The sequence below is a fragment of the Desmodus rotundus genome, chromosome 7, assembly GCF_022682495.2.
Source record: "Desmodus rotundus isolate HL8 chromosome 7, HLdesRot8A.1, whole genome shotgun sequence".
Classification (NCBI taxonomy): Eukaryota; Metazoa; Chordata; class Mammalia; order Chiroptera; family Phyllostomidae; genus Desmodus; species Desmodus rotundus.
The window spans coordinates 78828419-78853884 of record NC_071393.1 but is presented as its reverse complement, the minus strand read 5'-3'; the positions used below and the strand labels follow the sequence as shown (position 1 = coordinate 78853884).

Sequence of the window (25466 nt, the reverse complement as noted above, 5' to 3'; positions counted from 1 at the left end):
GATCCGAGGCAGACTGCTCGTGTGGAAAAGTCACTGAAAGAGGATGGGCTGGGCTGCTATTTGAGTGGGGTGGGTCTCATCAGGTCAAATGATTTAGCCAGGTTAACAGAGATCTCAGATTTGGTGCATGCCTGTGCCAGGCTGGCTGGGTCGGGGAAGCAAACAACATAGGAACAGTGGTGCCTGGCATCACTTCCACCCATGGAAAAAACTGTCCCAATCGCTGCCCCTCCAGCTGTTGTCCTAAAGCGAGTCAATTTAGTTCTTCCCTAAATGTCTCTGGCACTTTTTGAACTGCTTCCTCTGTACTGGAGCCCAGAGTAAATGAATTTGTGGACCAATGAGTCTGTGCCCAGGCCCTTTAAGATCTTCAGCCACCTACCTCTCCAGAAGCCACCCGTTACTGGATTCAGATGAACTCCCCAGTGGTTATCACAGCCACATGTTATGGGGACTATTCTTCCAGGCAATGGAGCCCTGAGCAGGATACCTCAGTGTGGGGATGGGACTCCTTGCTCCTCAGTGGGAATCTTCACAATTAAGATCTCCCTCCTGATTTTTAATCGCCACACAGTGGATTTGGACCTCTGTTCTATGTCCACACCATTCCTATTAGTCTTGGTGTGGCTTCTTTTTTATGTCTTTAACTATAGGACTCCCATTCATCTGGTCTTCAGGTGGTTCTCAGTGATGGTCATTCTATAATTTCATTGTAATTTTGATGCAGCCATGGGAGGAGGCAAGCACAGCATTTAAAATCTGGAGATGTAAAGCCTCCAGTTTTATTGTTTTTCCTCAAAACTACTTTGCATATTTTGGGTCTTTTGTGGTTCCAAGCAAATTTATGATTGCTTTTTCCCATTTCTAAAAAAATGCTATAGGAATTTTTTACTGTGATACATTTATGTATGTAATGTGATTGCCATTGTAGTGATATTTATCACATTGTATAATTATAGTACAATATTATTGTCCACATTCATTATACTGTGAATTAGATCTCCATGGCTTATTTACTGTTCATTAAAAATTTGTACTCTTAAAAACCATCATACTTAACCCCCCAATTTCCTGGTAGCCACCATTTTACTTTGTTTTTTACAAGTTTGACTTTTTTAGATTCCATCTGTAAGAGATATCATACAGCATTTGTCTTTCTATTTCAGATTTATCTCATTTAGTATAATGTTTCCAAGGTACATCCATGTTGTCTCAAATGGCAGGACACCCTCCATCCTAATGGTTGACTAATATCCCACCATGTAACATCTTTCTTTTATTCATTTATCCATTGATGTTTCCATATCAACATGATATGGAAACCCATATCAACCCATCAAGATATGGGTTGTTTCCATATCTTTTTGTTGTGTACTTTTTGCATTATGTTCAAAAAAACATCGCCAAGACTAATATCAATGAGTTTCTTTTCTACATTTTCTTTTTGGAGTTTTATAATGGTTTTATGTTTAAGTATTTGATTCCTTTCAAGGTAATTTTCATGAGTGGTGTTAGATAGAGGTTCAATTTCCTTGCTCTGAATGAGTTCCTTTAGTTTTCCCTGCACCATTTGTTGAAGAGGCTCTCCTTTCTCCATTGGGTGTTCTTGGCTCCCTTGTTGAATACTAGTTGACAGTAAATGCTAAAATTTAATTCTTTGCTCCCTATTCTATTGTATTGGTTGATGTGTCTATTTTTGTACTAGTACCATACTGTTTTTATTACTATGGTTCTGATCATATAAAAGTTTCCATACTACCCAAAGCCATCTACAAATTCAATGCAATCCCAATCAAAATACCAAAGGCATTCTTCATAGAAATAACAGAAATACTCCTAACATTTGTGTGGCATCACAAAAGACCCCAAATAGCCAAGAAATTCTGAGAAAAAAGAACAAATTTGGAAGTATCAATCTGCCAGATTTCATGCTATTGGAATTTTGATAAAGGTAACATTGGATCTGTAGATCAGTTTGGGTACTATGGACATTATAACAATATTATTTCAATCCATGAACATGGGATTTTTTTTCTACTTATTTGTGTCTTTGATTTTTATCAGTATTTTATAGTTTTCAGTATACTAGTTTCCTACCTAATAGGTTAAATTTATTCCTAATTGCTTTCTTCTTTTTGTTGCTGTTGCAAATGGGTTTTCCTTTCTGGATAGTTTATTGTTAATGTATAGAAATGCAACTGATGTTTATAGTTGATTTTGTATCCAGAAACTTTGCTGAATTCATGCATTAGCTCTAACAGGCTTTTTCTAGAGTCTTTAGGGTTTTCTACATAATAAGACTAAGCCATTTGCAAACAAAGATGACTTTACTTTTTCCTCTCCAATTTGTATGCCTTTTATTTTGTTTTAATACCTAATTTCTTAGTACTATGTTACATGAAAGTGGTGAGAATGGACATCCTTGCCTTGTACAGATATTGGATAAAAAGCTTTCAGCTTTTCAAAATTGAGTATAATGTTATCTGTGAGCTTTTTGATAAGGCCTTTCTTGTGTTGCAGTAAAAACATAATAGAAAAGAAAATTTCTACATATATCTAATTTGTTGAGAGTTTTGATAATGAAAGGTTATTTAATTTTGTGAAGTGCTCTCCCTGTATTTTTTGAGATTATCATATAATATTTATCTTTCATTCTGTTAATGTGGTTATCATACTTACAGATCTGCATATGTTGAAGAAGTCATTCATCCCAGGGATAAATCACACTAAACCTCAGTGTATAATACTTTTAGTTTTCTGTTGAATTCACTTTGCTAATATTTGGCTGAGGATTTTTGCATCTATGTTCATCAGACACGCTGACCTGTAGTCTTATTGTCTTGTGGTCTATGTATCTAGCTTGGGTATCAGGATAATGGTGGCAGGGTAAAATGAGTTTGGAAGTGTTGCCTCTTTATTTTGGAAGAGTTTCAAAATGATTGGCATTCTCCTTTAAATGTTTGATAGGATTCACCAATGAAGCCATCTCATCCTGGGCTTTTCTTTATGGGAGGTTTTTTCCTTTTAATTACTGATTCAATACCCTTTTTTGTTACTGGTTTCTTCAGACATTTCTATCTAAAAATTTATTCTTGGTAGGTTATATATTCTAGAAATTTACCCCTATCTTCTAGGTTGTCAATTTGTTAGTGTGTAGTCGTTTACAATAGTCCCTTATGATCTTTATTATTTCTATGACATCGGTTGTAATGTCGCCTCTTTCACTTCTGAATTTGACTCTTTGTTTTTTCTTACTCTAGCTAAGGGTTTGTCAATTTTATCATTACAGAAAATCAACTTTTAATTTTGTTATTTTTTATTTTTCTATATTTTATTTATTTCTGCTCTAGTCTGTATTATTACCCTCCTTCTGATAATGTTAGGCCAAGTTATCCTTTTACTAGTTCACTGAGGTATAATCAAGGTTGTTTGAGATCTTTCTTCCATTTAATGTTGAAATTCATTGCTATAAACTTGCCCTTTAGTACTTCTTTTGCTGCATCCCATAAGTTATAGTATGTTGTGTTTCTGTTTTTATTGGTCTCAAGATATTTTCCCTTTTGATTTCCTCTTTAAACCAATAGTTCCTCAAAACTGTGATTAATTTCATGTATTTGTTAGTTTCTCTATTTTCCCTTTGTTATTGATTTATAATTGCATTTCCTGTGGTTGGATAAGATGCTTGAAATGATTTCACTGTCCTTAAATTTAAGACTTGTTTTTTGACCTGGTGTGTGATCTATCCTAGAGAATGTTCCATGTGAGAACGTGTCTGCTGCTGCTGGGTAAAATGTTCTGCATATACCTGTCGCGTCGTTTGATCTACAACACTGTCCAAGTCTGCTGTTTTCTTATTGACATTCTGTCTGAACTGTTGAAAACAATATATTGAAGTCTCCTTCTATCATTGTATTGTTATCTATATCTGCCTTCAGATCTATCAATGTTTGCTATATATACTTATATATATATAATGAATGCATATATTTGTAACTGTTATATCTTCCTGGTGAATTAACACTTTTATTATATGCAATTCTCTTCTGTCTTGTGACAGTGTTATTTTAAAGTTTATTTTGTCTCATATAGTAGCAATCCCTGCTCTCTTTTGGCTATCACCCCTGAACTTTCAGCCTATGTGTACCCTGAAATCTAAAGTGAGTTCTTGTAAACAGCATTTGGTTAGATACTATTTTTTAACAAACTTGTCTACTCTATATTTTTTGATTGTTGAATTTAATCCAATTATTTTCTTTCAGGACTTTGGATAGAACACCTCAGTCTTTCTGGCCTACAAGGTTTCTGCCAAGAAATCCACTAAGAGTCTTGTGGGGCTTAACTTGTATGTGGTGAACCATCCGTCTGCTGCTGCTTTAAACCACTCTCTTTGTCTTTGCATTTTGACAATTTAGTTATAATTTCTCTCAATGAAGACCTCTTTACATTCTACCTGTTTAGATCCTTTAGCCTTGATGAATCGGTATGTCCTTTTTTCTCTACAGATTTGGGATGCTTGTAGTCATTATTTTTTAAAATGAGATTTCTACCTATTTCTCTCTCTTCTCCTTTTTGGAATCCCATATTTTTTTTCATTTACTGTTATTCTATAAGTTCTGTAGATTTTCTTCACTCTTTTTCATTCTCTTTCATTTTTGTTTCTCTGACATGATAATTTGGTTTTTCTTTGAGTTTGCTGATTTTTTCTTCTGCTTGCTTGTGCCTCGCTGTTGATTTTTGTTGTTGTTGTTCAGTCTTTGTATTCATCAGCTCTAGAATTGCTATTCTTTTTTATAGTTTCTCTTTATTTTGTTCACATCTTTTTTTTAACTTTTAGTTGTTTATCAGTGTTCTCTTGTAACTCACTGACTTTTTGAAAATGATTATTTCTGTCAGTTATTTTACAGCTCTGTATTTCTTAGGGCCAGTTACTACAGCTTAATTTAGTTCCTTTGGTGGAGTCATGCTTCCTTGACTCTTTATGGTCCTCGTGGCCTTGTGTTGGTGTCTACACATTTGAACAGTCATCTCTCTCTGTCTCTGTAGACTGGTGTCAGCATGAAAGCCCTTCACAAGTCAGACTTGCCAGAAATCTGGCAGAATGGTTGGTGGAGGTCACAGGTGGGCTGACTGACCAGGTCCATGCAGGCCTAATGCCAGGATCTGTGTGTAGGTAGGTCCAATGCCAAGGGTCCATGAGTGGACATCATGGTTATCAGGGTACATGGGAAGGTAGGGCAGGTGTCAGGGCCCATGGGTAGGAAGCTATCCTGCCAGGGAGTCACAGGCCAGCTGTTGCCATCCATGTGCTAATTTTTGAGAGTCCCCACCCTTTTCTATGTTTGTAGCTAAATGTTTCCTAAATTTCAAGGAAATTTAGCCTCAGTGATCTGAGTGAGGCACAACAGAAGCAGGCCTCTCAAGTAGCTTCCAAAAAGTCTGAAGGGGTTGGATGCTCATTTTTCTCTCTACTCCATGGGAGGACTGTGGGCTGAAGGAAGCATCCTTGGTGATGTGCAATTTTGGGTTGGGGTAGAGATGAGATTGGTAAATTGAAACTGTTCTTCTTAATCTTTTTAATGCATTTTTTCTAATTTCAGTGCTCTGCTTGGGTATGTAATATGTCACCTGGATTTCAGAACTCTCTCATGAAAGTATATTCATGATGGTTTTTAATTGGTGTTAAATTTGTATAATGGACCTGTACAATTCAAACCTATGTTGTTGAAGGGTCAACTGTATACCCAAAATATTCATAACGTGTATTCTAACAAATACTTATCCACTAATGGTCACAGAAGCACTATTGAGAATAGCCAAGAAGTATAAAGAAGCTATTCAAATGTCCATTAAATGGTGAATGGATAAACAATATGGTGCAGATCCATACAATGGAATGTTACTCAGCCACAAAAGGGAAATAAAGTGCTGATGCATGCTATAACTTGAGTGAACCTGGAAAACATTATGCTAAATGAAAGAAGCCAGATACAATAGTCACATATTGTATGATTTCATTCATATAAAATATATGGAATACCTCCTACTCTTCTCTGCTCCTGAGCAAAGGGAGACTGAGAGGCAGTTCAATTAGTTTACCTGGAACACCATCCTAAAACACTGTAACCCTCACTGTGCTTTGTAAAATAAGTGTCCATAGTACAAAAGTGAATTCCTTCAGTCAGCTGAAGTCTGAACAGACTGGATTTGTCTGGTACCTTCTATGAAAAACTTCTTTGGTGCCCAGGTTTTCATTTCTTCATACAAAGGCCCTAAAGGGGCTTGTTTCCAAATGTACTGCTCCATTCAGAGGCTGGATTAGTTGCCACTTTTAGTTTAAAATTCTTTAGAACTTTTCCTCCAAGTGCTTTGCTTATTTAGTTAATAGATGGGCACCACTTGATGTAGGACTATCAGCATTCATTTGTAGATCTGAAGCAGACTTAGCTCATGGACAGGTAAAGAGACAGAATAAACCCAAATCACAAATGGTTTCTTTACCCCATAGCAACAAAGGGTAAACAGACAATATGAAGTTATGGCCCTGTGAGTGTTCTAGAAGATGAACTGAAAGTATCCTTACAGTAACTTCTCTGAAAACAAGTTTTCTGATTCTATGGAAAGGGAACTGAAAGCCACCCTTCCTTCTTACCCTAGTGGTCTGCAGGTAAGTTTATGGGCACGTTTTGACTAGGGGAGGCAGTCTACAAGTATACAAGCACTGCACTGGCAGGGAGGGCCCCTCAGGGCAGTAATGCCTGCAGCTGTTTTTTGTTAAAGGATGTTGGCTAATTTAATGGAAGATAGAATCCAGAAACAATGAAATTTTTCATTCTTAATGTTCTTAACATGGCCTGCTCCAAGCTTCTGATTTACTTTGGGACTGTTTTACTTTAACTTACTGGTATTGGGAGGGGCCATGCCTTTGGCTCAACATGAAAATTATCTTATCTATGTGAGAGAGGCAGCTCTTGCAGGATAAGCTCATATGACACAATGCCAAAGAAACTGGAACAAACTGGTGGATGGCTTTCCAATTAGGATCCTCTATGGGGTCATTCAGAAAACAAAGCAAAGTACTGATGCAGACACCTATGTGGCGTTATGGATGAGACAAGACAAAGTCACACGGACTACGAGTCCTGTGGAGGAAAAAAGATGACGCAGCCTCTCTCTCAGTGAAAGAGAGGGCCTCCCATCCCTTGCCTGGACAGGCTTTTATTGCTTTTCTGGGCACATTACATTGAGGATGGTCTTCATTTACTAGGCACAGGTTTGCTTTAGGTGGTTATCTTTTACAGAAAACAAAGGAGAGGATGTTGCTAACTACATCAAAAAAGAAAGATATTTGCAAATGTAAAGGGAAAAGTGGTTGAACTGGTTATACTCCTCCTTGGGAGGTTTAGCATAGATTTTAGGAAGTTACTTTAAAGATATGCAGTAAACGTTTGCTGCCTCAATTCAGGGTGAGGGAGTTTTTAGCAAAAGCAAGCCTCACAGCAGCCTAGGTATAATGCAGGCCTGATTCACCACGGGAGAACCTATCCGTGGGCATGGGTCCTATGTGCTGGACCTCATTCCCCACTGGCCTTTCCAAGTGGAAATTAGGCTACATTTCTCACACCACACAGAACGGTCTCCTATAAAGTAGGCCATTCTACCTGCTGAGAATAACTCCAGGAAGATCCCGTTGTCTCCTTGTTATAAGGCCAAACTTCACAGTAGTCATCAAGGCAGCTTCAGAGAGAAATATATTGTTTAATTCTATGCCTCTGTAAATGACAGTCTTTGCATTTAAACGGTCTACTTCCTGAACCATCTCACAAGTGATGTTGATTAACTGGCACATATACAGGTGTGCCAGTTAAAGCTGCTGCCCTCACATTATTAAAACAAAACCATCAGACTATCTGAAGAGCAGAATGGTTATGGTTAAATTCTCCTCAGGACAGCTGGAATGCCTCTGGCACTGGGTCGCAGCCTTTAGGATTTTTACTCATAGTGTGTCTATGCCACTTGCCTTTGTATGATGTTCCTTAGAGCCTAAATCAATCTGAGTGGAGAGCATGACATCGCTGGTTCTGTTTTCCAGTAAAGGTTTGAGTCTCTGTCCACATGGTCAGATTAATTTTTCTCTTGGTGCTTGATTCTATGCTTGTTCCCTATGCTCTACGGGGGCGGGGGCAGGGGGTGCTTTACTGAGACAAACCTACTAGGCTCCTTCTTAGAGCTAATGGACAGGGTTGAAGATGAAATTGACTGATTCCTGTGACTTCACATTGCAGCCTCCCTAATCTATTATAACCAAGGAGGGGTTGACGAAGCAAACCTTGAAAATGGAGGTTGATCTCTGCTTCTGGGAAAAGGAAGCTTCTGGGAAGGGCTTTGAGGGTGTTGAACGTGAAGACATGGGTTCTGGAATATCTAAAGGGCACCTGAGGAACATTCATATGACACAGTGGCAAAGAAAGTCAGTGCCAGTAGGCCCCTGTCAACAATGATAGAATTCGGCAGTAAGAGCTATTACTCTAGCCTATATACACACAGTATATAGGGAGGAGAACACCTTGTACTATTTCTAAACATCTCTTTTGCTTACTGGTTTAGGGTCCATGTAAAGCAGATGGTGTGCTCACAAAATTTATAACCACAAGCTTGACAGATAAACCTAAATAGCAGTAAGCCTGACAAATGTGGCATAAAGCAAATTATAGGGACATTTCCTGAGCAAAGCTGTGTATTGTGAAGAAAGCATGACCCAAGAAATCTAACTGGAAGTTTCTCAAAGAGGCATTATCAGTACTGAGGTCTAAAATGACTCTTCTTTTGAGTTTGTACAAAAGTTGGAAACTACAATACATTGCACTTTGGTGATAGGCCCTTTGCTTTGAGAGCTTACCTAGAGAATCATGCAAGCTGATGTCATTCCACACAATGACACCGTGATCTGCTTATATGTCAAGGAAGCACAATCAATGTTACCCACCCTTATCTCAATTGGAATTTTCTTTCAATTTTCTTTCAAAACCTCATTACCATTTTTAGTTTGTGGTCAGGAACAATGGCGTCAAAACTTTTTTTTTTTTTAGTATTCTTCAGGAATACTCAAAAAAAGGTCTATCTATCTAGGTCTATCTCTCAAAGTCCTTCAGTGTAGAGTTGAATCCCTTCTAGGATATCTTGTAGAAAACTGTACCAAAACCTAGAGTTTTTGACAGTCTTTTTAGTCACAAAACAGTAAGAAGCTCTGATTTTACCTCGCATATATGTCAGGAGTTTGAAGGGAAATACACTACCCTAGAAGGTCATGAAAACAGGCGTTGGACAGTAGGGAAGGTATCCAGAAAGGTACTGGACACATCAGAATAAACATCAATTCCAGAGCATAAGTGTTTCATGGCAGAATGCAAAATAGAGGGAGGGGGGTCTTGGAGCATGGCTGTAAAAGGCTTGAATGCTGGACATTCATTCCTATGCTTTAAAACAATCAATAGCCTCTTTCTAGGTAGTTAATAGTTTTAATATAGCATGGCTTCCATCAACCTCCTTTTTCCCATTTTTTCTTTACATTCTGCTCCTCATTCCCCTCATTATTGCCCTGTTCTCATCACTAGAGCACTATTGTCCTCTATCCCACCAAGCTTACTCTTCTCCTCTCTCTTCCCACATCCCTTACCATATAGTCCATACCCTTAGCACAGGGGGAGGGGCCCTGAGGTGCAGGCCTGTAAAAATAGACTACATTACTTGTAAGGCGATTGCCTCCTCCAGAACTAAAACAGAAGGCACAGTGGAATATTTCTGGAAACTGTAGATCCCTTGTCCAGTCAGTTGTCCCCATCAATAGATGGGAATTTATCATTTCCTGTGTAGTGGCTCACTGGGTGCTGCAACCTCGTGTAGGGCCTTCAAGGAGAAGAATCAGCATTGGCAATTTTGGGTTAACTTGATATGGTTTTTCAAATTAGGACCACTCAAACCCAGGGCGGGAAATAGAAGTTATTAGAGTCCAAAAACTCCTCCTTACAAGGTTTAGACCATATGGCACTCTGGGACTTGGTCACAAGCTTTCCTGTTCTGTCACCCTACTACCATGTTCTAAAATCTGTCACAAACAGAGCAAGGAATCCCAGCATCAGCCCAATGTGGCTCAGGTTGCAGAAAAAACTGTCTGTCTCTTGTTTTAGGAATATTCAACTCCTTCACCCTAATTTACATTGGGCTTAATCCATCATCAGCTTATTGAGATCTTAGATTTGGGTTTGTTTTCGTGGAATCAAAATTAAATAAATCTGGGCAAAGACATCTACATCTAATAGTTCATGATCAACAGCCTGATCTTTTCTTGTCTAAGACACTATCACTTTCCCATATACTTCATGTCCATGTAATTCAAATATATAACAATCACCCAGTCAAAAAGGTGCTATAAGAGGCTATTTGTTAGACATGAGTCTTGCTGATAACACTGCTGAGTCCAAAGTATGGTGCTCTACATTGAAGTGTCCCAAACTGGAAGACTATCTTTCTCTGTTGATTTTTAAATGAGTACAGAGCTACCAATGCTTCTATTCTTCACAGGCACTTGATATTCTAAACAAATGCACTTTACCCCCTGTGGCTCCAGCCAGTGCTAGCATTGGACAGTGCTTTTGAATGAAAGTTTTCGATAGAACCTTTGTCCTTGACTCTTTGACTTGCTTTAGAACTATGGCTTAGTTCTAAGAGAGGTTAAATGACTTAAAAGAAGACAGCTGCTGGGCTGGTTGGAACCCAAGAGACCCCCCCTTACAGAAAGCAATAATTCGTGATCTTTGGCTAACCTTTGGAAGCAGTAGAGTATGGTGCTTAAGAATAAGAGTTCAGGAATCAGATAGGGTTGAAATTTTAGCTCCATGATTTGCAGGAGGTTACGTAGTTTAAGTTAACCTTTTGCCTCCATTTCTTCTTCTTCCAAATGGAGGTAATAGTACATAGTATCTAGACTTCTTAAGATTGAGATAATTCCTGTGTCTTTAGTCTAGAATAAAATAGTCATCATGTTGACTAGGTTCTATAGTATTGAGCCCAGCAAGAGTTATATTTGGCAAATCAATAGATTCATATACTTTCTTGGTTTTATCCCCTCAAGGTTTAGGAAATCCCACATCACATAGCTTAAAAGAGCAGTACACATTCAATGAAACATGACTGTGGACAGGGAAGTATTACACATAGTTCTGATTTATATTACCTGTTGGAGTACTTTCTGGTGGCAGATATGCAAGAGACCTAAGTAATGCTCAAATTCCTTTGTAACATGAGATCAGGTGAAAACATCATCTTGGGCAGGAGGGTTGAGACCCGGGCTTTCCCTTGTTCCTGAGGGGCCCTTTAGCTGAAACTGAAGGTAAACCAAATTTTCCACTTAACTAAGGCATTCCCCTGCCTTAGACAAACATCAAGCAGCTACTTTAAAAAACCTATCAGTCATACTGAATTATAATACAAAAGGCTACATGTTTCCATGCTAAGATTTTGGAACTTCTTAATAGTTGTCTTTGATGGGATGAAGTAGACTCATTAACTTGGCTACAGATATCTAGCTTCCCCAGGAGAAGGTGCTATCACATATGGAAAAGATTGTTAGTGGAAAGTTGCTACTAGGCAAAGAGCCAAAGTTGATCTATTGGACAACAGGGAAAAAATAGCTATTTTTCCTTCTACATAATATTTGACACACTTGGTATGTTGTTCTGTATATAGGTTATATAACAAATTAATGAACCCAACATCCAAACCAATATTTCAAATATCTTTTGTATTCCTATTTTTTTCATTCCTACCCACACCCCTGCTTCCATCCTTTCCATCCTCATATTCCACCTGATAACCATTCTCTGAATAATTTACTTTTTAAATAACTATCACATCTAGCTTTGCATGTTTCTGTACTTGCTTAAATTGTCATAGTGTAGAGTCCCTAGGACTTGTTTATTTTCATTTGACATTGCTTAAGACTAATTTATGTAATTTTGCATATATCAGTAGTTCATTCATTTTCACTGCTATGTAACATGCCTCATGTTTTTTCTTCGGGAATTTGATAAGTACCTCAGTTAGTGTCCTTATATTCAATAGAAACAGCAAAATTCTGAGTAGGGAAAAGACTGACTGCATTTAATTATAAAGGCAAAACAAGTCCTGCCAAATAATTTTGCCCATCTGCTTGACATTTTCACACACATGCACACACACACACATACACAAATGGCTACTCACCTCTGCTACGGCTGAGGATATATTTCTCTTCTTAGGCACCCTACTCTGAAGCTCCTTGATATGAATTGTTGGAGTATACCTCGGAAGCTATATCTCTAACTTTGTATGCCTCCAGTTAGTCCTGACAGCACTTGAAGACCTAACAAGATCTATAGCAAAGTTAATTACACTGTGAGTTGGGAACCTATCAAGTCAGAGTCTGACAGAAAAGTGTGAATAGCCTTGAAGGAAGGAACAGAAAGGAGGAGTCCATAAAGGTCTATATGGTACAGTTCATCCTGAATACTGCCTCAAAGCTCTATGTTAATTCAAAGCAGGCCAAATAAAAGTCTATTATAGTAATAGCCAAGCCAGTTCACCTCCAGAAGTGCTACTATAGATGGTCTTGTACCTCTGCTTGGATTGCTGAAGTTCATCTTTTAGATCTTTCCAGGTCACAGCTCAGCCACTAGTCACTAGCCATGGTGGCAGCAGAGGAAATAGTACATTAAAAAGGTCAAGTCTGTTCACAGTGGAAGAAATTGATTAGGATGAAAAGGGAGGAACTGTATACTAATTGAGCTACAAAATTGAGGGGGGGGGGCTCTGTCCTTGAGATACCTCATAAATGTAAGCTGAAAAGATAAACCACAACTTTCAGGGTGTCAAAAGCTCTCCAGATCATGACTGAACTTGGGACACCGATAACAGCAAAACTGAAACTGGCAGTATGTACTCTCTTTCTGGAGTTTGATTCAACACCACATTATTGAGCAAATGCCAGATACCAAGTTTTGTGCTAGGCTTTATAGACATTTGCTTTCTAGAATGTAGCAGATATCTGATTCTCTAAGGGTTGCAATGACCAAAGGAAGGGAAGCTGAAACTCTAACCAGGTGATTTATCTGACAAGTAGTTGGTTTGTCTTGCTTCAGAGACCTTGGAGATTATAATATGCTATAGCATATTCTGCAAGTATATGAACACACATAAATATTTAATTGTCTGGATATGAGGGAAAGGAGGTAACAATTACATTCTAAATAGGAACTTTTTCAGCATATGAATACTAGACAAAACCTACTGACCTCCAATTATCTAACCCTTTCTCATCATGAGAATGAATGAGGTACCTGTTTCCCAGATATGGTATAATAAATATCAGGGGCTCCAAAATTAGTCTGAAAAGATAAGGGGAAGAAATATGAGGCTTATCCCAGACATTGGTGCCTTAAAGCCATATTGGATCCTCATTCTGGATAGATCTTCTCCAGAGATTTGGTGAAGGTGGGGACAGTAGAGTGGATAACGACTCGTTTCAAACCTCAGCAAGTTTTGTATCTCCTTCTCTGATAATTCCTCTATCTATCCCTGGTGTCCTGGGGTCAGTGAAATGTCATAGACCCCCTCTGTTAGTTAACAGAAAGAATATATGGGGAAGAGAACAAACTTCCCTTCTATTCAGCCACTTGCTTGGAAAATTCCCTATAGATGACATATCACATGTAACTCAGATTCTGATGCAGCCATGCATGAGACCACTCAAGCAATACAGGCATCCCCATAGGACTTTGAATGGCAGCGTGGAAGTGAAACTTAGTCTTTGTCTCTTGAGCCACCAGACTCAGACAAGCAAAAAATCAAGTAGTTAGTCATTGCAAAAGTAAGAGGGTTTTTCCTCAACTCTAAAAGTCTGGAAATGATAGTCTGAACAATAGCTGAAATCCGTCACATCAGCAATACGAGCTTCCTTACCAGTTCCGGTTCTTCCCAGCTCATTCTGAAGCAGGAGAGGTAGAATAACTCAGAGGGAAACATCCTGATTCTGGCAGGGGTCTTTCTTCTCTTTGCTGCACAGGAAGTTGATGCCCCCAACAGTCTATGACACTTTATAATGACAAGTGCCCAGGTTTCAAGTTTCCTATATTGTCTCAAGACAAGGAGACATTCAAATTGATCATAAATCATACCATTTGGAAACACAGGATAAAACTTGAGTCTTTGATGGAGCTGCAGGTTGGTCAAAGAAAGATTCAACTCAGCCAAGCTGCCTTCCTCAGACATCCATGCCAGCAGTGTTACATGGCCCCAGAGAACGTCCCAAAGCAGGGGCCAGTAGAGGTCACAGGCAATAGGCATTAAATTTTCTACCACAGCTGTGCTTAAATCCGGGGTGGAGAGGACATAGGGCTCCATTCGCCACAATATTCTGCTATAATCCTGCAGAACAAATGTGGAAAAGGGGAATCTGGTTAATCATGTTTATTATTTGGAAATAGCTGAGCTCTTAGAGGCAGCGGGGAATCATTAGAAATTCAAGATAACTTTCTAATGTGGTTTAGGCACATGTAGTTCTGGCTCATTCCATTTGTTTCTCTGCAGTGTGGCCACTGTGTTCTGAAAATGGCCCAAACCCAAATGGTATGGATCCCTTTGGCGGGAAGGTGACAGTAGGAGAAACTCCTCTGTTGATTGTCACATATGGCATTTATTAGGTTTAGATATATTCCCTGTACATCAACTTCCCTGAGTTTTTGCCATGAACAGATGTTGAATTTTATCTAATCTTTTTCTGCATCTATTGAAATGATAATATTTCATCCCTTATTTTGTTAATGTGCAACAGCACATTCTGCACATTTTGTTAATTTGCAAAAGCACATTAATTGCTTTGTGGATGCTGAACCATTCCTGGTCCCTGGAATAAAGCCCACTTGATCATGCTATATGATGCTTTTAATGTAATGCTGAATTCAGTTTGCCAGTATTTGGTTGAGAATTTTTGCATCTATGTCCATCAGGGCTATTGGCCTGTAGTTTCTTTTCTGGTAGAGTCTTTGTCTGCCTAGGGTACCAACGTGATGCTGGCCACATAAAATTATTTTGGAAGTGTTTCCTCCTCTTCTATTTTTCGAAATAGTTTTTTAAATATTGGTAGTAGTTCCTTCAGTGTTTAGTACAATGTACTAGTGAATCGATCTCATCCTGGACTTTTGGTTGTTAGGAAAAATTTTTTTGGATATTTTGAGCATTTCTTTTTTTTCTTTTTTAATTGTTGTTCAAGTACAATCATCTCCATTTTCCCCCCACCCCAGCAATCCCCACCTCCCACCCTCAATCCTACCCCCTTTGGCTCTGTCCATGTGTCCTTTATACATGTCCTTTATACAACCCTCCCTCCTTTTCCCCCCATTATTCCTTCCTGCTTCCCCTCTGGTTACAGTCAGTTTGTTCTTAATTTCACGTCTCTGGTTATATTTTTCTCGCTTGTTTGTTTTGTTGATTAGGTTCCACCTATAGGTGAGATCACATGGTATTTGTCTTTTACTGCCTGGCTTATTTCACTTAGCATAATGCTCTCCAGATCCATCCAAGCTGTCACAAAGGGTAGGAGCTCCTTCTTTCTTTCTGCTGTGTAGTATTCAATTATGTAAATATACCAGTTTTTTGATCCACTCATTTACTGTTGGGCACTTACACTGTTTCCAGCACTTGGCCACTGTAAATTGTGCTGCTATGAACATTGGGGTGCATAGGTTCTTTTGAATTGGTGTTTCAGGTAGAACTGCCTTTTGACCCAGCAATTCCATTGCTGGGACTACACCCTAAGGATCCTGAAATACCAATTCAAAAGAACCTATGTTAGGAAATCTTTGATTACTGATTAAATCTCTTTAATAGTAATTGGTCTGTTCAGATTTTCTATTTCTTCATGATTCAGTCTTGATAGGTGGTATGTTTTAGAAATTTATCCACTTATTCTAGGAGTCCAATTTGTTGGTAATGTTCATATTAATCTCATATGCTCCTTTGTATTTGTTTGATATCTATTGTAATGTCTCCTTTTTCATTTCTAATTTTATTTACTTGAGCTTTCCCTTTTTTGTCATTGTTAGTCTAGCTAAATATTCAACTATTTTAATATTTCAAAAGAACACAATTCTTAATTTCATTGATCTTTCATATTGCTTTTTAGACTCTATTTTTTATTGTCTTTTTGGTATACTATATTTACATTATATTTTGTCTGAAGATTTTTCTCTTTTGAACATTTTTTGATACATTGGTTATTCATTGGCATGTTGTTTAATCTCCCCATATATATGAATTTTCCATATTTCTTCTTATAATTCACTTAGTTTCATACCATTATGAATAGAAAAGATACTTAATATTATTTCAATCTTCTTAAATTTATTTAGGCTAGTTTTGTGGCCTAACATATGATTTATCCTGGAGAATGTTTCCTTTGTGCTTGAGATTTTGTATTCTCCTGCCTTTGGATACACTGTTCTGTAACTGTCTACTAAGTTCATCTGGACTAACATGTCATTTAAGGCCAATGCTTGCTTATTGATTTTGTTGTCTAGGTGATCTACTGATTGGGCCTTATTTTTTCATCCACCAAGCACTCTGTCTTTATTTGGAGAATTTAGCCCATTTACATTTAATATAATTATTGATAGGTATGGACTTACTATTGGTGTTCTCTTAATTATTTTTGTGGCTGTTTATTTGCAATTATTTCATTCCTTTCTGTCTTGTTCTCTTTGATTTGATGATTTTCTGTAGTGCAATAATTAGATTTCTCTTTTGTATATCCACAATAGGTTTTTATTTATGTTTAACATGAAAGTTAGACAAAATACATTTATAACAGTCTATTTTATGTTGAACAACTACTTAAGGTCAAATGCATTCTGAACTTCTACATCTTTGTTCTCCCCATGGTTTTTTGTTTTGTTTTGTTTTGTTACTGTCACAATGTAAATCTTTTTTATCTTGTATATCCATTAACACATTTTTGTAGTTATTTTTACTCCTTTTGTCTTTAAACCTTCATACTAGATTTAAGCAATTAACCCACCACCATTACAACATTAGATTATTTTGAATTCTATATATTTACTTCACCTGTGAAATTTATACTTTCATATGTCTTCGTGGTACTAATTTGTACCCTTTTGTTTCAACTTGAAGAAGCCTCCTTAATATTTCTTACAAAACGTTGGTCTGGTGGTGATAAGCTCTTTCAGCTTTTCCTCATCTGTAAAACTGTCTCCTACATATCTAAAGGGAATTATTCACAGGTAGAGTTCTCTTGGTTAGCAGTTTTGAAGGGAGTAGCATGATGCACTAAAGTTTATGCTAAAAAATCAATTGATAGTCTTAGGGAGTTCACTTGTACATAACCAATTGTTTTTTTTTTTTTATTGTTGTTCAAGTACAGTTGTCTGCATTTACCCCCCACTCCCCTCTCATGCCAGCCATCTTCACCTCCCTCCCCTGCTTCCACCCCCCACCCTTGGTTTTGTCCTTGTGTCCTTTATAGATGTTCTTGAAAACCCTTTCCCCTTCCCCCTCCCATCATCCCCTTCCCTTTGGTTACTGTCAGATTCTTCTTAATTTCAATATCTCTGGTTGTATTTTGCTTGCTCATTTGTTCTGTTGATTAGGTTCCACTTATAAGTGAGATCACATGGTATTTGTCTTTCACCACCTGGCTTATTTCACTTAGCATAATGCTCTCCAGTTCTATCCATGCTGTTGCAAAGGGTAGGAGCTCCTTCTTTCTTTCTGCTGAATAGTATTCCATAGTGTAAATGTACCATAGTTTTTTGATCCACTCATTTACTGATGGGCACTTAGGTTGCTTCCAGCACTTGGCTATTGTAAATCGTGCTGCTATGAACATTGGGGTACTAGATTCTTTTGGATTGGTATTTCAGTGTTCTTATGATATAATCCCAGCAGTAGAATTGCTGGGTCAAAAGGCAGTTCCATTTTTAGTTTTGGAGGAAATTCCCTACTGTTTTCCACAGTCGCTGCACCAGTCGGCATTCCCACCAACAGTGCACTAGGGTTCCCTTTTCTCCACTTGTTTATTGATTTGTTTATGATGGTCATTCTCACCAGTGTGAAATGGTATCTCATTGTGTTTTTTCTCTTTTTGCTTTTAAGATTCTGTCCATGTCTTAAAGTTTTGACTATTTTTTGCCTTATTTATCTTCTATTTCATATACTCTGCTCTTGAACCCCTTTATAAAATTTTTCAGTTCAGCTATTATATGTTTCATCTCACTTATTTCTGTTTGGCACTTTCTTATATGGTCTCTTTGTTGAAATTCTCATTGTATTTATGCATTGTTCTCCTGTCCTTGTGAAATATCTTTATGACCATATAATCAACCATTTATTAGGTAAATTAGTATCACCATCTCATTAAGATCTTTTTCTAAGGTTTTTTTTTTTTTTTTTACATATTCCTCTATTTCTTCATTTCCTTGGCTCTCTGTTATTTCCCATGCACTGTACAAAACAGCCATCTCACGCAGTCCTGAAGAACTGGTCTTGGGTAGGAGATGAACCTTATCCTTCAAGCCTGCCCTAGCTCTTAGTTCTCTCTCAGTCCCCTGTGCTCATCCTAGCAGGTTCTTGTGGCTCCCAGTAATTGAGTATGTGCCGATACCTATCAGCGTCCCAAAAGAGAGGCTCTCAGTCAGCACCTACATGCAGACTACTTGGAAGCCAAACTCTCAGACAGCAGCTCTTAAAGTATAAAAATGTACCTCTTTCGTGGAAAGACTAGGAGGTGGGCCTTTCTGTGTTCACCCTCTGCCCCAAGCCCTTAAGGGATAACTAGTTAAGAACTGTTTCTTTGTTTGCTAATGCTGTGTTGAGCATGTAAGCACAGCCCTACTGGCCACTAAAGTCAGTTTATCAAGGAATGAGCCTTCAGGGCAGTAGCTCTGGGAGCTCCTTAATGCCAAGGAGTCAAACAGGTGTGCATGGGTACTTATGGTGGGCAGAGGGATAGTACAAAAAAGGCGCCTGCTGGCCTTTCCCACCTGTGGAGAGGATTGTATTCAGCCCCTAGGTGTGTATTAAAATAAAATTCTGCCTGCAGCTTTTAAGATAAGAAATGGGCTTCTTTCATGGAAAGACTGGATATTTCTGTCTGCTGCCTCCGAACTGTCCTTGGGGGAATAGCTTATTCATAATTTTTCCTCTCTTTGTGGGATCCATGGAACATGGATCCCTACTGCACCAGAGCCAGGCTAACAAGGTACATCCCTGAGCAGCAGCCACAGAAACTGGAATGCCCAATGGTATGCAAGCTCCTTTTCAGGAGACACTGTTTATCTGGAGACAGGCAGAGGGGGACCATGAAGATGGCATCTAACAGCCTCCCCAGTCCAGGGAAAGTACTATAGTCAGCCCCTAGATGTGTATGAAATTAGAAGTCTGCTCCTCAGGCTGAAACTTTAAAGCAAGTAGGTCTCTTTCATGAAATGGCTGGGCATGTCTCATTCTGCTATCTCTTATGTCACTATAGCCTTGAGGTTCTCATGAATATGAGCCCCAGTGGCTTTCAGAACTAGGTATTTTGGGGCCCAACTCTAGGTGACTGTTTTAAGCATTGGGTTACCAAATCTGTGAGGCCCAAACCCTTCACTTCTCAGGGAGAAGCTGGGAGTTGAGTTCCCCCTGACACCAAAGGTAGGTTTTATTGTGTAATTGTGTCTCAGCCTCTCCTATCTGTTTGATGAAGGGCTTTTTCTTGGTCCACAAATGTATAGAAGTTGTTCAACTAGCTCATGGGTATTTTTCAAGGTAAATTGTTCCATCCATAGCTGTATATTTGGTATGTCTATTGCAGGAGGTCAATTCAGGAGTCTCTCCTGTGTCACCATCTTGAACTAGAACCTCAGAAATTATCACATGTAATGTTGTCTTTGAACTAACAGCAGAATTACTATTATATCTGTGATCTATTGACTTGTCTTTGGAATCTACCATAAACATAGAATCTGGAAAGCACTCTGTTAGATGTATTCCATTAGAAATTTTCCTTCTGCCCACAGGTGCCCAGGACACAGCATCTATACAACTTATTCCCCTCTATAACTTCATGAAAAATGTCATTTTCCTGCAGAAAAATATCCAAGACAAACAGGTAAATTGCTGGATATGGTGAGACATGTCTATGATCACAGGGTGAAACTTTATCATCTGTATTAGCCCTTCCACATGAAAAACACGTTGATCTCCTTTACAGGGCTGACCTTGTATTAAAGGTAGTCATAGAGGAGTGCTAGTGATTTTTCTAAAGAACTACATATTGAAGCTTACAAGGTATATTAGACTAATTTTTTTGAATATAGTTAGAGCTACATGAAAATATTTCTTAGGTATGATCTGCAGTGGAGTCAAGCTATACCTGTTTAGTTAACAAGGGAATAAATAGGACTGACTCTATACAATGGAATAAACTGGAAAAGCCAAGGAAGTGTTTATGTGTTTATAAGGCATTTGTTGCCTAGAGAAGATCAGAGTGAGTTACAGTCACATCAAAACAGTTTTCAGACATTTTTTTCCTGTGGTTTCCAGCTTAGGGCAAAGCACATCGCCCCATTTGGCTAGGGAAATTGGAGCACAGCTCTGCTTGAGTCAAGATCCCAAACGAAGAGCTCTTCTGGCCTTGGAGCCAGCTCTGCTGCCCCTCTAGACAGAGGAGCTAATTCATGGCCTTGTTCCTGCTGAAGGTAGCTTCTGACCCCACCTGACCTTGGAGCCTTGCTGGAGCACCTGGGAAACTGCTTGACCCAGCAGCACTGGAGCTCAGAGCCTGTCCAGTGGCTCTGTTCATCTGGCCAGAGAGTTTGGTGGACAGGTGTGCCTGATTATCTCCCCAGATAAGAGTTATCTCCCTATATGCTCTGGTTAGGTGCTCTTGTCAGGTGGGCTGTGGGTTGGGAGACAAATCACTTTCCCAGGCAGGGACCCAGATAGGTGGCAAGGCTCTTGTTTGAGGATATTAGGCAGAACTGTACACCAAGTTCTTTGGCTTGACACATACAGCCTGACTGAGAGTGTAAAAAATACAAAAAGATATTTTAAGCAATATAAAATAAGCTTTGAACTAAAAATAGTAGAGACAAAGAATGCCATCATAAATTGATAAAGGGGTCAATATATCAAGAATATAACTATTGTAAATATTTATGCATCCAACACAGAGCAACTAAATATATAAATCAAAAAATAACAGATAAAATGAGAAATAAATGGCAATAAAATAATAGTTGGAGACTTTAATAATCCACTCTCAACAAAATATAGATCATCCAGACAGAGAATCACTAAGGAAACAGAAGATCTGAATAACACTATAGATCAAAAAGACCTAACAGACAGACATATACAGAACTTTCCGACAAGAGCAGAATACACATTTTTCTCCAGTGCACACGAAACATTTTCTAGGATAAACCATATGTTAGGTCACATGAAAAGTCTTAGAAAATTCAAGAACACTGAAATCATAGCAAGTATCTTCTCTGACCATAATAGTAAAAACTAGAAGTAAATAACTGGAGGAAATTCACAAATAGAGAAAATTAAAAGTTTAACTTTAAATTTAATTTTTCTCTTAAATAGTCAGAGGATCAAAAAAATTAAAGGGGAAATAAAATATCTTGAGACAAATGAAAATGGGAATACAACATACCAAAATTTGTGGGATCCAGCAAAAGCAGCTGAAAGAGGGATGTTCATACCAATAAACACACATTAAGAACCAAGAAATATCTTAAATAAACCTAACTCTACACCTCAAGGAACCAGAAGAATAACAAACTAATACCAAAGTTAGCAGAAGAAAAGAAGTAATAGAGCAGAAATAAATGACATAGAGACCAGGAAAATTTAAAAACTAGAGTTGGTTCTTTGAAAAGAAAACAAAGCTAACAAATCTTTAGTGACACTAACCAAAGAAAAAAGAGGATCCGAACCAAAATTGTAAATGAAAGAGGGAATATAATAACTAATGTTACAGATAATAAGGAACCAGGCTACTATGAACAACTGTATGAGCACAAACTGAATAAAACTGATAATAAAAATAATCTAATTTAAAAACCATCCAAAGAAACTGAATAGACATTTTCCAAAGCAGATATAGTAATGTCCAACAGGTACATGAAAGGTGCTCAACATCACTAATCACTAGGGAAATATAAATGAAAACCACAAAGAAATATCACCTCACACATGTTAGAATAGTTATCAACAAAAAGACAAGAGATAATAAATTCTGGTGAGGACGGAATAAAAAGAGAACCCTTGTGCACTGTTGGTAGGATTATAAACTGGAACAGCCACTATGGAAACCAGTATGGAGGTTCCTCAAAGAATTAAAAATAGAACTACCATGTGATCCAGCATCTACTTCTGGGTATATAGCCGAAGGGAATAAAATCACTATGTCAAAGAGTTATCTCACTCCCATGTTCACTCCAGCATTATTTACAACATCCAAGACATGGAAACAACCCTGTGTTTATCAATAGATAAATGGATAAAATAAATTTAGTGTGTATGTATATTGCATGTATGTGTATACATGTGTATATATGTATATGTCTATGTATGTGTATGTAATGGAATACTATTCAGCCATAAAAAAGAAAGTCCTATCATTGGCAACAATATAATGACCTTGAGGTCATTATGCTAAGTGAAATAAGTCACAGAGATACTCAACCTGGCAGGTGAGAGACCATTATCATGAAAGTGGTTTTCCTAGGGCGAGTCTCATCCATTGCACTCTGGGTGTGCTGCCCCCTGCAATTTCCCCAAAGGTGGGAAACTTGACTGCATAATTTGTGGTAGTGGGGGACTGCATTCACTATCTCTACTACAAAAAAAAAGAAATAAGAGAAAGACAAATACCATATGAGCTCTCTTATGTGTGGAACAACGACAAACAAACTCCATAAAAAAAAAAGAGATCAGATTTGTGGTTACCAAGGATGGGGTAGAGGGTAGGAGAATTGGATGAAGGTGGTCAAAAGGTATAATATAGTTAAGTTGTGGGGATGTAATGTACAGCATGATGACTATAGTTAACATTTATAGTGCTGTATAGTCTATTTGAAAGTTGCTGAGAGATTATATCCTATAGTTTTTCACAAGGAAAAAAACATTTTTTATCTATATGACATGATGTTTGTTAACTTATTGTGGTAATCATATCCCAATATACAATATATGTAAGTGAAGTCATTATTCTGTACACCTTAAACTCATATAAACTATATCATTATTTCTCAACAAAAAAATAAATAAAATTTAACTACTTATTGTGAAGAATGTACACATGTACACATGTACAATTTAATTATACAGGTTTATAATATATGTATAAAATTTAAAGGCAGTGTGGTCCATTTGAGAAACAAGTTTAAAGTTACCTTAAACTTTCTCTTCTTTCTACTCGTGAGTGAATTATAATGGTGTAAAACCATTTGGAAATAAAGTGTATATTGAGGAGACTTATGTATGTTATGTATATGATAGATATGTGAACCAATACATACTATACATCAAAGATCATCCAGGGAATGAAGTTCAAGTGGCATCCCAGATTAGTTAAGAAACGTAATCTCTTGGGCAGCAACTTCACTGGGAAGATTCTTCACCTCTGTAGCATGCTGAGCCTTACCTAAGAGAACTCTGTTCAAATCAGTTATTTATTAGAAGATTGGAAAACATCTGGTCCATCAACAACAATGCCATCAAGTGTTCTGGGTGTAGAATTCCAATTGTAGGTGACAAAGAAGTAGGTTTGTAAACCTAGAAAAAAAATCAAAGGATTGGAGTTTTCAAAACTCAAAAATCAAAAAATGGAGATGACATGAAAGGTGGACATTAAACAAGCAGTGACTCTATTGCAAATGAATCAGGGGAAGGTCCCCGGCAGCTTGCTAGGGTACAGCCAGTGTGTAAAGACAAGCTCACGTTAAAAGCAACATCATCCTCCAATCGACAATTTCTCTATGTTCCTCACATTGCTTTTCTTCAGAATCTTATCTGTGGCCCAGTACTAATTTTGGTTTGAACTTGGAACATGAATTTCAATCACAAAAAGTGAAGATTAACAGAGCAGCCAGGAAGCCAGAACTAAGGAAAGCAGCCACACGGGACAGTCACAGATTAAAGGAAGCCTGGTTTAATTTTACTGATACATCAGGTAATTTCTCAGAGAGGCAAAAGAGTCATGAGCATTGTGAGGGGAACAAAGACTGTCTTATTTGGGGGTCACTGAAAAGTGACCCTATCCCAATATCTAAAGGGGAAGGGCAGGAAGTGTAAGAGGATGGAGAGAGACACGAAGAAGGGTGGCTGTGTGGACAACCAGAACGCAGTCTCCCTGGGAACTTCCAATGTCAAGGGCATTAGGAGTTACTAGACAAGCTTGATTGGAAGGACAAAAATCATCTTATTCCAATCAACCATGGTATAAGGAGAATCCTATCAGCCACAGGTTAATTTACTGAGGTTAAAAGTTGCTGAGTGCTTCCTACACATGTAACAGCCTTTTAAAGCAAAGTGCAAAGTGCATCCTGTTTGTATTTTTTTTCTTTAGAAGAGATTGAGTAGGTCTATATTTATGTTTCTGTTTTCTAATTACTATCTGAACTTTTCACTGCATATAGAAATAACATTGGAAAAGAAGTAAATCCATATTTTGGTTTAATCTTCATGTGTAAAATGATGGAATGTTTTTGCAAAATGGCAAGTCTGTAAACGGTTTAGATTAGAAAGGTACATTTTCAGTTGTGTTCAGTTGTTTCAGTTGTTCAGTTTTTTTGTCACAGAGTTCATTCAGGTGGCAACTTTAAACAGCTGTTGCTCATAATTTAAAGGCAGCTGAGCAACCTCCCTAAAATTAACATAGTTCTCCCAATGAATGCTCATGATTCTTCCCCAAGTCCACTATATTCTTTGCCAAGGTCCACTGTCCAGCTGAAATCTTTGCTCTAATATCTATTCTTTTTTTTCCATTACAGTTGATATAGCCAAAGAAATCCAAAACACTAATTTGAAAAGATATGTGCGCCCCTATGTTCACTGCAGCATTATGTACAAGCCAAATTATGGAAGCTACCCAAGTGCCCATCAATAGACAATTGGATAAAGATGTGGTACATATATACAATGGAATGTTACTCAGCTATAAAAAGAATGAAATCTTACTATTTGGGACAACATGGATGGACCTAGACCTAGAGGATAATATCTACTTCTTAGTGGGTAGAAACTTTTAGAAAATGAAGTATCATGTAAAGTGGCATATAGACCACCACCAGACTATTGTTGTTTGCCCCAATCCCTGCATTCTTATCAGTCTTCCCCTCGTCCATCCCTAAGCATGGCTCTCACTA

The 25466-nt window shown here is 37.9% G+C and overlaps 1 non-coding gene across 1 annotated transcript; it reads left to right on the top strand.

Annotated features, from left to right (window-relative positions):
• The first annotated feature begins 22774 nt into the window (after positions 1–22774).
• LOC112312132 (U1 spliceosomal RNA) lies at positions 22775–22937 on the top strand. The gene has a single exon (XR_002975572.2). It is a non-coding gene; the product is annotated as a U1 spliceosomal RNA (small nuclear RNA).
• Positions 22938–25466: the final 2529 nt, after the last annotated feature.